The sequence below is a fragment of the Canis lupus genome, chromosome 8 (genome assembly GCF_003254725.2).
Source record: "Canis lupus dingo isolate Sandy chromosome 8, ASM325472v2, whole genome shotgun sequence".
Classification (NCBI taxonomy): domain Eukaryota; kingdom Metazoa; phylum Chordata; class Mammalia; order Carnivora; family Canidae; genus Canis; species Canis lupus.
Window position 1 is genome coordinate 58,929,140 of NC_064250.1, and position 12,685 is coordinate 58,941,824.

At 36.2% G+C, this 12,685-nt stretch overlaps 1 long non-coding RNA gene across 1 annotated transcript; it reads right to left on the minus strand.

Annotated features, from left to right (window-relative positions):
- Positions 1 to 686: 686 nt before the first annotated feature.
- LOC112657641 (uncharacterized) lies at positions 687 to 7,097 on the minus strand. The gene is made up of 3 exons (XR_003135195.3): positions 6,555 to 7,097; positions 3,588 to 3,715; positions 687 to 1,118 (listed from the first exon to the last, which is right to left on the minus strand). It is a non-coding gene; the product is annotated as an uncharacterized LOC112657641 (long non-coding RNA).
- Between the last annotated feature and the right edge of the window lie 5,588 nt (positions 7,098 to 12,685).

Here is a 12,685-nt window from a genome sequence, read left to right on the forward strand (position 1 = left end):
AGTCAAAGCCCCATCTTTCATATCACTTTACTTCATAAATAAAATTATTTTTAAGTACCCCTTAGTTAAATATAAGCCTTCTTCTGTAGAATTCTATAAGAATATTTGTGGCTCCCACATAAATGAAGATTCATAATTAGGATGCTTTAAATGCTAACAGATCACCTCCAAGAAGGAGAATCAAATAAACGGAAATGCAACCACATGCATTCCACCTGTTATACTGACGTATAAAGTCCTATACAGAAATATTTCACTTTTAAATACTTATACGTATTTCTAATAATATCTTCTTACAGAGCCAAAATAATAGTATCCTAACATGATTACTGATTCCTTAATATACTTCAATACCCAATCAATAAGTATATTGAATATATTCCTCAATATACTTCAATACCCAATCAATAGTCAGATTTTTCTGAGAGTCCCAGGAATGTCTTTTGCCTCAACTGTGTGCAAAACAAGACACAAATAGAAATTACATTTCATGTTTCTTCCAATATTCAACAGTCCCTGTGATGACAACACTCTGCTTTGATGAAGAATACCCACCTTCCAAATTGGCCTAAATGCTTCCTCATGGTGCTATTTGCTTTATGTGATAGTTATCTGTTGCTGTGTAACAAATTATCCTAAAACTTAGCATCTGAAACAAACAAACAAAAAACATTTATTACCTTGCAGTTGTTTTGCTTGTGATTCAGCATTATCAGAGTAATCAATAAAATTATCAGCAGGGACTTCAGTTAAGTCAAGGCTGGTCTGAGGGAAGATCTTCTTCCAAGTTCACTCCCATGTTGGGCTCAGGTCCTGGGTGACTATTGGCAGGGGATTGCCCTCAATTCCTTGTGTAGGTTTCTTTCCAGGGCAACTCACCACATAGCAGGTATTTCCATCAGAGAGAGTGAAAGAGTGAACAATCAAGGGCAAGAAATAACGAAGCTAGGCTGTTTCTGTAGCCCAGCCTCAGAAGTGACAGCCCATCACCACTGTTGATTTCTATTCATCAGAAGTGAGTCACTAAGCCCAGGCCACATTCAAAGGGATATGAAACAAGATATGAATACCAGGGAAGTGGGGATATTGAGAGCTTGTTCCTGTATCCTCTGTTATTCCTAGAAATGATAGAAAAATATAGAAACTTACTTAGATAGATGATAAATATTTTTAATATGAACATGTGAAGGGTGATGTTCTATATCTTATGTTGCACAATACCTGGAATAAATATATAATCATCCCACTAGTACCGGAGGTAAGATTTATTGCTGGATAAAAGTAACGGCAGCCTAATTTTTTTATGGTAACATAATGTTTCCCCCCTTCAACCAGAATGTGAGCTTCCCTTCTTGACAAGAGCTACTCAGTTACCCAGAAATATAGCACCCATAAGAAAGGCAGGAAAACTGTCCAGTTCATATTTTTTTTAATTAACTCAAAACTTAGATTTCAATATTCAGTTTCCTGAAGTCTGACTGCACATCTCCAATTAACACTGTCTCACTGTGTCTGTTTTGTGATAACTTTCTGAGAAAACAATTATGTTTGATCACTTCTCTTATTTGTCTCATGTTGTTATTGAAATCCTCCTAATATCTATATTCTCCAGTCACTTTTCTTACCAAATCCCATACGGCCCAGTGTAACAATGTACTCAGCTCATTTAATGCCTCCTTTCTGCCATCGTATCCCCAAGCTGTGTCTTCAAACTTTCAGTTATATCATTTATTGGATATTGGATCAATTCCCACATATTTTTTTAATTCCCACATATTTATAACAGTCTAATCCTAATATGCAGCTCCAACTTGTTCTATCACTCATAGTGTCTTCCCTGAACATCTGGACCAACCAATTCATGCTCTTCTGTATGGCCTCAAAAATAATATTCATTAAAGTATGAGCACCAGTGATACAGCATACCTGCCAAGAAACCATCCCCATAAAACTGTAGGATGATCTGTTATAAAATTGCCCTAAAATTGATAATTTCTCTCTTTTTTGGAAGGCTCTTGTCATTTTGCTGTTGTTGTTGAAAACCTAAATAATATGATTCCCCTTCTTAAACTAACATAACACTTGAGACAGACTGTGATGTGATAGGCTGGAAGTGAGTGTAAGAAAATTATTACAAATTCTCTATAAGTCAACAAATCTCTATTGCTGGTACCCTGGATACCAAGTATGGAACTTCCCAGGGCACTGGGATTTCTAGGAAGTCTCGAGAACATCATAGTCCACCCCACTATGCACATGTCATGATGCCATTAAACACCGCCTATAAAATGTGGATTAGATGTCTGATTACGTCTTTGATTGCTAGGAGACTCAGAGACCTGTAAATGAAATGAAAGACCCATTACTTTGTTCCTGAACTAAAATTATATAACTGCAAATCTTAGCTGAAGCAATCCCATCCACGTATGTGTTTTAATGCAGAATGAGGCCTTTATGCTGAGTCAGTCCCCAAGATCATATATCCTTAATGTAGTCCAGTAAAATTTTTGTCTGGTGAACAAACAGGTATGCCTAGGGATTAACATTTCCTTCTACTTTCCAGAATGACTTTCACATCCATGTTGAGTGACATCAAAATGGTAGTGTTTTACTTTTGTCTTTTGAATTTATTCTCATTACAAGTGGCAGTATCAAAGTAGGGACTGGGGTTAAAAGGGACTATTGTCTTTCAGGATTCTACTAGGAGTATCTAGAGGACATGTTTCTGAATCTGATTCTGCTATATATAAAAAAAAAACTATTTTCTTCCTATCTTTGTTCAATCTTTTCCTCAAGGAGGCCTTCTGGGGCCAGTTATCTCAAATTTCCATCCCCAATTCATCATCTCTAGCACTTAACACTTAAGGATCATGCATTTCACATGACTATATATATGTGTATTGTCTGTCTTTCCTACTTACTAGAAAGTAACTTCCTTGAGGTCAAGGACTCTTGTCTTCCTCTGCCTTACATCATTCCTAGTGACTAGAAGGGTGCTAGTCTAGTTCAGAAGGGATTATTTGTTAGATAAATAAAAATGAATAAATAAACTGAGTATAGGACATCACATTTTTACTAAAATGAGGTGGAGTTTTAACATATCTGCTTCTGAAATCCCCTTAATACAAACACAAGGTAGTTTCCATTTTATTGTCTATTTTCATAATAAAGACAGTTTTAAAAACAGTGATGGAGCTGTGAGTTTTCTTTAGCATTTCTCTTAAATCATGAGGTAATTTTCACTTCTGAATTGTTAAAGGTCCTGGTCATTCCAAATACAATAAAAAAGTGAACTCCTGATTGATTGTTTTGAAACAGGGCTAACATCTCAAACAGAGCAAACCTTAGGATTGCAAAATGTATGAAATTGGCTGACCAATTAATGTCAGAAGCAAATGATATTTTGCTTCCTGAAAAAAGCATCAAATGATTACACTGTGTTATGAGATGAGACTTGTTTTTCATAAGGAACTAATTACTGGAGTGTCTTTGACACCCTTCAGAACACAGCCTCTTCTGTACTTCTCTAACATACTGGATTTTGTCCGGTATAAAAAGACAACTAGCTCTCGTGCATATACAAATACCTGGGTTATTGATGCTGTGTGTGGTTTATTTGTTGATGAAGATGGGAAGAATTAGGGTTCCAATGTCATTAAAGTGGATCTGGGTCACCATAGCACACAGGAGGTATTTCTGTGCACAACTTCAACACCTGTTACATTAAAAAAAAAAAAAAAAAGACCACCTGTTAACATAAGCAGCCACAGGAAAAGCAACCATCCTGAAGTACCCACAAACACAGGAATAGAGCCCACACAGTCATTCTTTCCTTAGACTCATTCATCACAAATAAAGGAGAATCTCCCAATGGGTCATGAAGGTTGTCAGCAATTAATATCACTATATTAATATACAACATATATTAATATAACTATTAATATCACAACCATGCTCCAAGGTAGCACCCAAATTATTCCAAAAGGCAATGTCAATTTCATCCATTCAATCTTAACATCCATTTATCCTTGGCTTGTTAATCTTCATCATGTGAAAATTGTCTAGTCTAGTTGTACATATTAGTCCTGTTTCCACCTCCAACTTCAGTTTCCTTGGAAAAAAGATTGAGTTTGCACGCCATGTGCCAACAGAGTTAGAGAGTTCCTCTGGTTGTTCTTGCTCTAATGGACAGTATTGAAGATATCTCAAAAAGTCTTACTTTCCTGGGCCAGTTAATTTTATTGTTGGAAGATTAATTCTTCAAAATACTTTATCTGTAGCTTGGAGAAATTCTATTGGGATATATTGGCTGGAGACAAAATCATTTTTCTTTGCAACTTTATAGGTCTTTTGGCCTTTAGTGAAATTTTTACTCTATACATGTGTGGTTAATGTTCTTTGACCACTGCTATGGGCATCATTATTTGTGGCAGTAGATGGTACCCTTTTGATGACTTTTTTATTTGAATCTCTAACATGGAATTGAAGCATGTTGCCCACTTCCTGTTAAATTCTGGATCTAGGTATTTTTTTAACTCCTTTTTAATAGGTTATTCTACTTTTCTGACATCCAGGCTACTTCATATGGGATCTGAAAAATCCACAGTCTACCCATGTCACTTGCCCATTCCAGCATAATTTTTGCCCTACAGTAATTTCGCATACCTGAATTCCAATGTCAGATGTTTTGTATCTTGTACACAGTTTTTTCCAGCTCTGCTGATTGTATTTTGATCAGCCACAGTTGAAGCTCTGCTGATCTGCACAGCCACAAGTGCAGCTCCCTTCTCTCGTTGACAGTGACAGTGAGAACACAGATTTTCCTGCTTTTGATAAAGGTCCTATATAAGCCACCCATCACTGTTTCCCAAGAATCAACCATCTAGGAACTTAATCTTCAGATTTATTCAATTATCAATCTGGACTCTTTACAACTGTATTTCTAAAATTTCACATTCACAAGTGACATCCTCTTTCTTGACTTTCACTCACTTTGAAGAAAAATTCCTGAAAAACCAGACATATCCTGTTTTCTTCCTCACGCATCTGAAAAAGGGCCTTATTGGACACTATCTCGAATTATCCCAGGCAATTTTTTAATTTTTTTTTATTTTATTTTTTTATTTATGATAGTCACAGAGAGAGAGAGGGAGAGAGAGAGAGAGGCAGAGACATAGGCAGAAGGAGAAGCAGGCTCCATGCACCGGGAGCCCGACGTGGGATTCGATCCCAGGTCTCCAGGATCGCGCCCATCCCAGGCAATTTTAAATAGGTTTTATGCCTCCAGCAAATGCACCTGCTCCATTTGTTCTTTTGGAAGTTTTTCCACAATTTTGATAGACCACATATTTAAATTGATATTGATGAATTACTTAGCACCTTAATGCTTCCTCCAAGACTGTTTTTCTATTAATTAGAAACTTTTTCCAAAGACTTGACCATATAGACAATCTCTTAGCCATCATGCAAAATCTGGAAAACTATAAACTTATGAGAAATTAAATATCTCTGCTTGCTACGACCATCCAGAGTGCCTGGAATTCAAGGATATTGTACTAACTGGCCTAGTTCTGTCTTTACGTAGGATTTTCCAGGATTAGGCTAAAAGCAGGGGCTTCCTAATTCACCCCCTTACTGTTGTAAGAATGTTGCATTCTGTAAGCCAGAGTTTTTGTGTTCATTTTGTAAATTATCTCAGGGATGTCTGAATTAACCAGAGGATCTCCTTAAAGCTTTACTTTATGGTGTAAACTATGCTGCTTAAACAGGAGAGGAACCAGTGGTTTGTCGGTTGTCCCCTCGAGTAATGTTGACCCATCCTGAGTTTGTGTCCTTTCTGGAGGTACAATTGTATTTCATTTGATTGAGGCAAAGTCTGAGCAACCTCTTTAAATAGTTCAGAATTTTAACTCTGCTATTCCCATCTTGCTATTGGAAGTTCTATTCATGTGACCATAGGTACATGTTGTATTAGGCCTTCGTTTCAATGATGCCCAATTATTTTGGAAACAGTTGTTTGGTTAGGAGTGTTTAATTGGTTTGTTTCACCTGGAATTTGTATATAAATCCCATTGATTGCCATACTTGATCATGTAGAGGCCACCTATAAAACCAATGCAAAGTCTCTAATGACTAACACTTCTAAAGTGAATTAAAGTTCTGCTGAAACTGATACCAAAAGTATGGTCTGTTATATTGTTATTCTTATTTAGTTGGACTCATTTGGCCACCTTAAAAAAAATACTTACCTCTTTTTTATATTACCTTGTAAATTGGTACAAGTGATATCCCCAAATGGGGAATGTGTTTTTTTCCCATAACTGAAAATTCCTGCAAACCAGGCACTTATTTTGGCTTTCTTTCCCCCCTTCTTCTTCCCTTACCTCCACTTCCTCCTTCTTACTGCAAAACTTAATGACTAAAAGGAACTATAGTCACTTATTATTTCCTACCATCTCTGTATATCAGGAACTCAGGAATGGCTTGGTTGGGCAGCTCTGGTTTACAGCCACTAAGACTTACTGGGACTAGAGGACTTCCAAAGTGTCACTCACATGGTGGGAATATGAATGTCGGCAAGTTTGTTCCATATCATATGCACCTCTCAGTGTTCCTTGAGTGTCTTCATAACACAGCAGCTGCTTCCCTCAAAGCAAACAAACCCAGAGATCAACACCTTTATGACTTGTTCTTGGAAGTCACACCACTGTTCTTCTACTGCATTGTATTGGTCACATAGGTGAGAACTGATTCAATATGGAAGGGGACCAGACAGGAGCCTCAACATAAGGAGTTCGTTAAGGGTAATTTTGGAGGCTGGCTACCACGCCTTCTCATATTTCTTCCCTTTAACCAGAATGTCATCAATATAAAACGTCATAAATGTCCTGGAAGAGCATAGTGAGCCTTACATCTTATCAACATAATCAGACTGTGGATGTAACCCAGAGTATTCAGGCAAAAGTATATTGTATTTCTTGCTGAGTGAAAGAAGATTATCTCTAAATTCCTTATCAGTGTTCCAGTGAAAAACATTACAAAGGTGTAATTTGTCTTCTGGAAATAGATTATGTAAACTTGACCACAGAGAACAAATAGAAAACCTGTAAATAAAATAAAATAGAAAACCTATAAATATGTAAATATATGTGATATATAAGTACACACACACACATATACACACACATACATATCAAGCTTAGATTACATCTATAACATTTTATATTATATTAAATGCTTTACAGTCAATCAAAAATAACTGGACATACAAGGAGATCAAATAATGTAACCAAAGCAACAACAACAAAAGAAACAGCAGGAAATAAAAACAGAAACACAGATGAAAAAGACAATGAGGTTCCAATTATGAATCTTATGTTCACATCTATTTCCTTTTATACCAAATATTTAAGTTGATAATTTTCATCATTCTACATAAATAATATTTTCAAAGCAACACCACAATCATTATTATTAACACAATCATTCCCAAGGATATTTTAAGCTTTGTTTTCAGCTCTGTTTTCCTTAAACTATATCCCACTAGATACATAAAATTCTCTATAAAGTCACTTATAATGGTTCTTCTCTCTCTGCCATACCTACTGTGAGAACAAAAACAATTCTTAAACAAGTCTAAATGGGCATACAGTTATTGTGATGGTCCCTAGAAAACCTGTGGAGAGAATTCAATCACTCAATGGAGAGCTAAGTCTCTTTGGAAATAAAAAGATGAAGCTCTGGGTTGGCAAATGTTAAGGGGAATAAAAAGAACTATCTACAGTTTGCATGATCTGTAGTTATGTACAGAACATGATCAAGGATATTATATAGGGCTTCTATTGCAAGATGAGATAGGTGTGCTCTCAGTTTCCCATTAATATCACTATTCTAGAGAGAAAGAAACACTGTAAAAGCCAAAGTATCTTATGTGGAAAATATATCTACAGAGTTCAAAGCCAGGTGTTGCTTTTTTCATTATCCCTGTCCCAGAAAATTTAGTTAATTCTTGAAGGACAAAAAAAAAAAAAAAGTATCAAATTCACCTTCCTTGATTCAGCAAGACTTGACAGTTAAAAAAATCAACTCATGACTCTTTTAAAAATCTTCAAAAATGTTACAGCTGCTAAAACAGTAAAATGCTGGATGGTACTCAATACCAATTTGTGATATTTTAAAAATTAGAATAAACTGCATCTGTTCATGGAAAGAATTCTTTGTTTCTGGTTGAGGAACCAATTGAATACATAATTAGATTCCCTTTTTTTTTTTTTTTACTCTGCATTCAATTTTGAGAGAAAGATTTTTCTTCAACTTGGGTTTTGTTTATTTTATGATTATATAAAACATTTATATTGTACTGGTTGACTGGTCTTTTTCTTACCTAGGACTTTTTAATGTTATAGCTAAAAGTGTGACCCTCCCGATTAACTCCTGACTGGTAGTAAGGACACTGCCTTTTGTAAGCCAGAATTTGTGTGTCCCCTTTGCAAATACATTCACATACACTCACACACACTCATAAGTAGGCACACACAGATATAATCTTCCTATACCCCTACATCTTTAGTCAACGTCTATCTTAGAAATATTTTCATCTCATAAATTGAGATCATCATCTTTTTTTTTTCTTTTCAAATCAAGTTTACTGGGTTTTTATAGTTGTTTTTTTAAAAAAGATAAAATACTTAGGAATACATTTAATAATAGAAGTCCAAGATTTGTACATCTAAAACTGTAAAAGTTTGTTGAAAAAAATTAAAGGTCTAAATAAATAGAAAGATATCTCAGGCTCATAACTGAAAGATTTTTTTTAATATTTCATTTATTTATTTGAGAGAGAGAGAAAGAGTGAGAGAAAGAGAGAGAGAGAGAGATAATGTGCGAGAGAACACAAGTGGTTGAGAGGGAGAAACAGGCTGTCCACTGAGCAGGAAGCCCAATGTGAGGCTCCATCCCAGGACTCAGGGGTCATAACCTGAGCTAAAGGCGGACCCTTAACTCAGGGGTCATGACCTGAGCCAAAGGCGGACCCTTAACTGACTGAGCCAGTCAAGTGCCCCATAAATTGAAAGATTTAATATTATTGACATGGCAATACTCCCCAAATTAATCTGTAGATTCAATATTATCTCTATGAAACCCACGGAGGCAGAGTTTATACAGAGTATACTGCACCCATCTTAGGTGCAAAGGTTGATGAATTTTGACAATTAAGCACCATCACAATGAAAACATAGAACATTTTTGTAAACTCCAAGAGTTACCTTGCTTCCCTTTGCAATTACTTCATACGCTCCCCACTCATTTGATTTGTGCCAATATAGATCCATTTTATCTGTTTTAAGATTTCATACAAATGGTATACAACAGTATATACTATTTTATCTTTTGCTGAGCTTTATGTTTTCCAGATTCATCTATGTGGCTGCTGTTATCAGTAGTGCATTTCCAATTTATTAGCAATTAGCATCCATTGTATGGATATATCTGATTTGTTTATCCATTCACCATGGACACTCAAGTCACTTCTAGTCTGGGGATAGTTTATATGCTATAAAACTCTTGGTCATGGAGTTGTGTAATTTTAAGTTTTTATTTCTCTTACGTAAATACTTAGGAATGGAATTGCTGAGTTATATGAAAGGTGTGTGTTTAAATTTATAAGAAACTTCCAGAATGTTTTCCAAAGAGGTTGTCTTATTTTACATTCCTACCAGCAATGTTGTTCCAGTTGCTCCATATCCCTGCCAACTCTGGGTATTGTTAGTCTTTTTAAATTTCTGTCATGCTAATTGGTATTTAATTTGCATTTCCTGGATGATTAACAATGTCAAATATCTTTCCACATGCTTGTTGGGAATTCTTATATCTCTGTTTACTCAAAGGTTTTTAAATTGTTGCTTTTTAAAAAAATTGTTGCTTTAAGATAGATCTTCAAATTAGGTAGGAAAAGCCATCCCATTTTTGTAGAAGTTTAAAAAAAAATTGTTTTGCTAATGTAGGTTCTTTGCATCTCCGCATCAAATTGAGAATCACTTCATTAATTTCTACTAAAAAAAGAAAAACTCCTGGAATTTCAACTTTTTTATGGATCAATTAGAGAAAAACTGACATCTTAACATAGTCTTCCAATCATGCACATGGTATGTATCTCCATTTATTTAGATCTTTAATTTCTCGGTGCAGTGGGTATGGAGTCTGCCTTCAGCTCAAGTCATGAGCCCAGGGTCCTGCAGTCAAGCCTCGCTGAGCTGGGAGCCTGCTTCTTCCTCTCCCTTTGCCTGCAGTTCCCCCTGATTGTGTTCTCTTTTCTCTCTATCTCTGTGTCAAGTAAATGAGTAGAATCTTAAAAAAAAAAAAAAATCTTTAATTTCTCACAGCAAAGTTGTGTAGTTTGCAGTGTACAAGTCTTGCACCTATTTTCTTAAACTTACTATTTCTCTTCCTATTTATGTTTTTGGAGATTTCCACTTCTCTTTTGTGTATGAGCTTCAGGATGTTAGTTCCAGGCTTTGAAGAAAGCCTTCTCTTTAGCCTCTTGCATGATTATATAGGTAATCAATTTGTTTTTATCCAATTCAAAAAGTATCCCCCCCAAAAAATATTCACTTGATTACGAATTCAGCTTATGGGATGCCACTTCAAAATCCCTAACCAACTACTAGTTCTTTCCAATTTAACCTTAGTTCTCTTAGGTTTCATGTACCATGCTAGTCCCTGCTGTTTTACTGTTTCACCAAAATATCTGGTTTTATTTTTCTACTCCTTTACACAACTTTAAAGAACTTTGTACCTACCAGAGAAATCATCCCATGGGTCCCAGTATCACTAAATGCTATTTCTGACTGCCTATATTTTGAATCTCAGTGCATCTTTTGGATTTTGTATGGGCAATTTTCTGGGTATGTCCTTACTAATTTAAAAGGCTTCAGCTCCCTAAGTAAAATTCAGCAAATCAGTACATTCCAGGAGCTTGTGTCCTGAGGTATCTTGTGCTAATCTTCGTTTTGATATATGGGTGGTAGAGGTTCCTGGGCTTATGTAATAATATTGCTATCTCTGAGGTATCCTGCTCAAGAAATTTTCTCTCTGAATCTAGGATTACTTTCTGCTCTTCATGTATTTTTCAATACCTTGTTTTCTAATTCTTCCTGACTGAGTCAACCCTATGGATGGCTCAGGCTAACCTGATTTCCCCAAGCAATCTAATTACATGGCTTCTATCACAGCCTGGATTATATCTGTGCCCCTTAATATGTTCATTGGGGCCTCATCTCAAACTGAGACACTGCTAGAAGCAATGTAAGTTTAATTCCTCTCTCTCTCTCTCTCTCTCTCTCTCTCTCTCTCTCTCTCACACACACACACACACACACACACACACACACACGTGATTTCCCAAATAGTGTCCCATTATTCAAATTTTAAGAAGAGTCTCCACTCCTTGATATGCCTCTGCAATTCTGACTTGCTTCTTTACATTTCCTTGACTTCTACAATATTTCCCCACCACTTGCCTGTTGAAGCGCTGGATTAACTAAGGGAAAGCCCTTTTGGTCCACCACAAGTATCCACTTCAGTAGTATGGTTTCTAGCTTGCTAGGGAGCTCCATAAATAAGTTGTCAGTTCTCATCCTTCTCTCTCATCGTGGAGCCTAGGTGATGTGTTAGTTTACCATCATTTTTACTGTCCATTCTGAACAAGGAATGTGTTTCCTTTCCTTTTCCCCCTGACTATATTCTTTCCCTGTGGTTTGGCACTGTAGTCTGGTCTGAGACTTCTTCCTCACTCTGAAGTTTCACTTCTCTGGATCATGTGGCATCTCCCAACTAGTTTTCTGTATTCTCCATAGAAAGTGTTCTCTTGGACAGCTGGCACTGTCAAAAACCCTGGGCAATGGATCTGCTAGCTGAGTATTAAAAGGATATCATCCTTCTAGCTGCTTATCATCAGCATTTTTAGAGACCCTCTTTTCTCCTCATACCTTTTTTTCCTCCCTTTACTGTATTTGAAAACATGGCAGCACTTTCTTTTTACTCTTTTTATCTCATATTTAAGCAAAAGTGTATATTTAGCAGTCAAGGTGATCAGTTCCCCCTAAATGTCAGACCAGCTGGCTGCTTCCCACTATTCTTTTAGTTTGTCTACCATAAAGTACAATGGATCTGGGTTTAAACAGCTCAATATTTCCTCTTATGCAGCACACACTTTTAGGCAGAGATGTGATGAGAAGCTCAGTATCCTAACCTCAATATCTAGTCCTCCTCACTGGTGACTCAGAGTAAACTGTTCTGGAAAATGCCTAACCATTCATATGGTTTAAAAATCCCATAGGTAGTTCTACCTGGAAGTCTGAATGGAGGACTTTGATACTTGAAGAGTTCAGTGAATGCTAGGTTTTGTGTGCACTCATATCTCTGCTATGAGTCTAGCACGATTTCTAGCCAACCACAAATACACATGCTTCTTATCTTTCATAGTTCATGTCCTAATGGACAAACACTTTGGTGTAGATTTTGATAACAATATTTAAAGAATTTAAGTTCTCTGAATGCTAATAATTTAAGTCATAGATTCAGGTGTCTACAGGATATATTCATGACACTGGTTATCTCTAATTATTTTTAAGGCAAGGACTCCACAAACGATATGGCAAGAGAAAGCTGGTAAAGAACACTACCA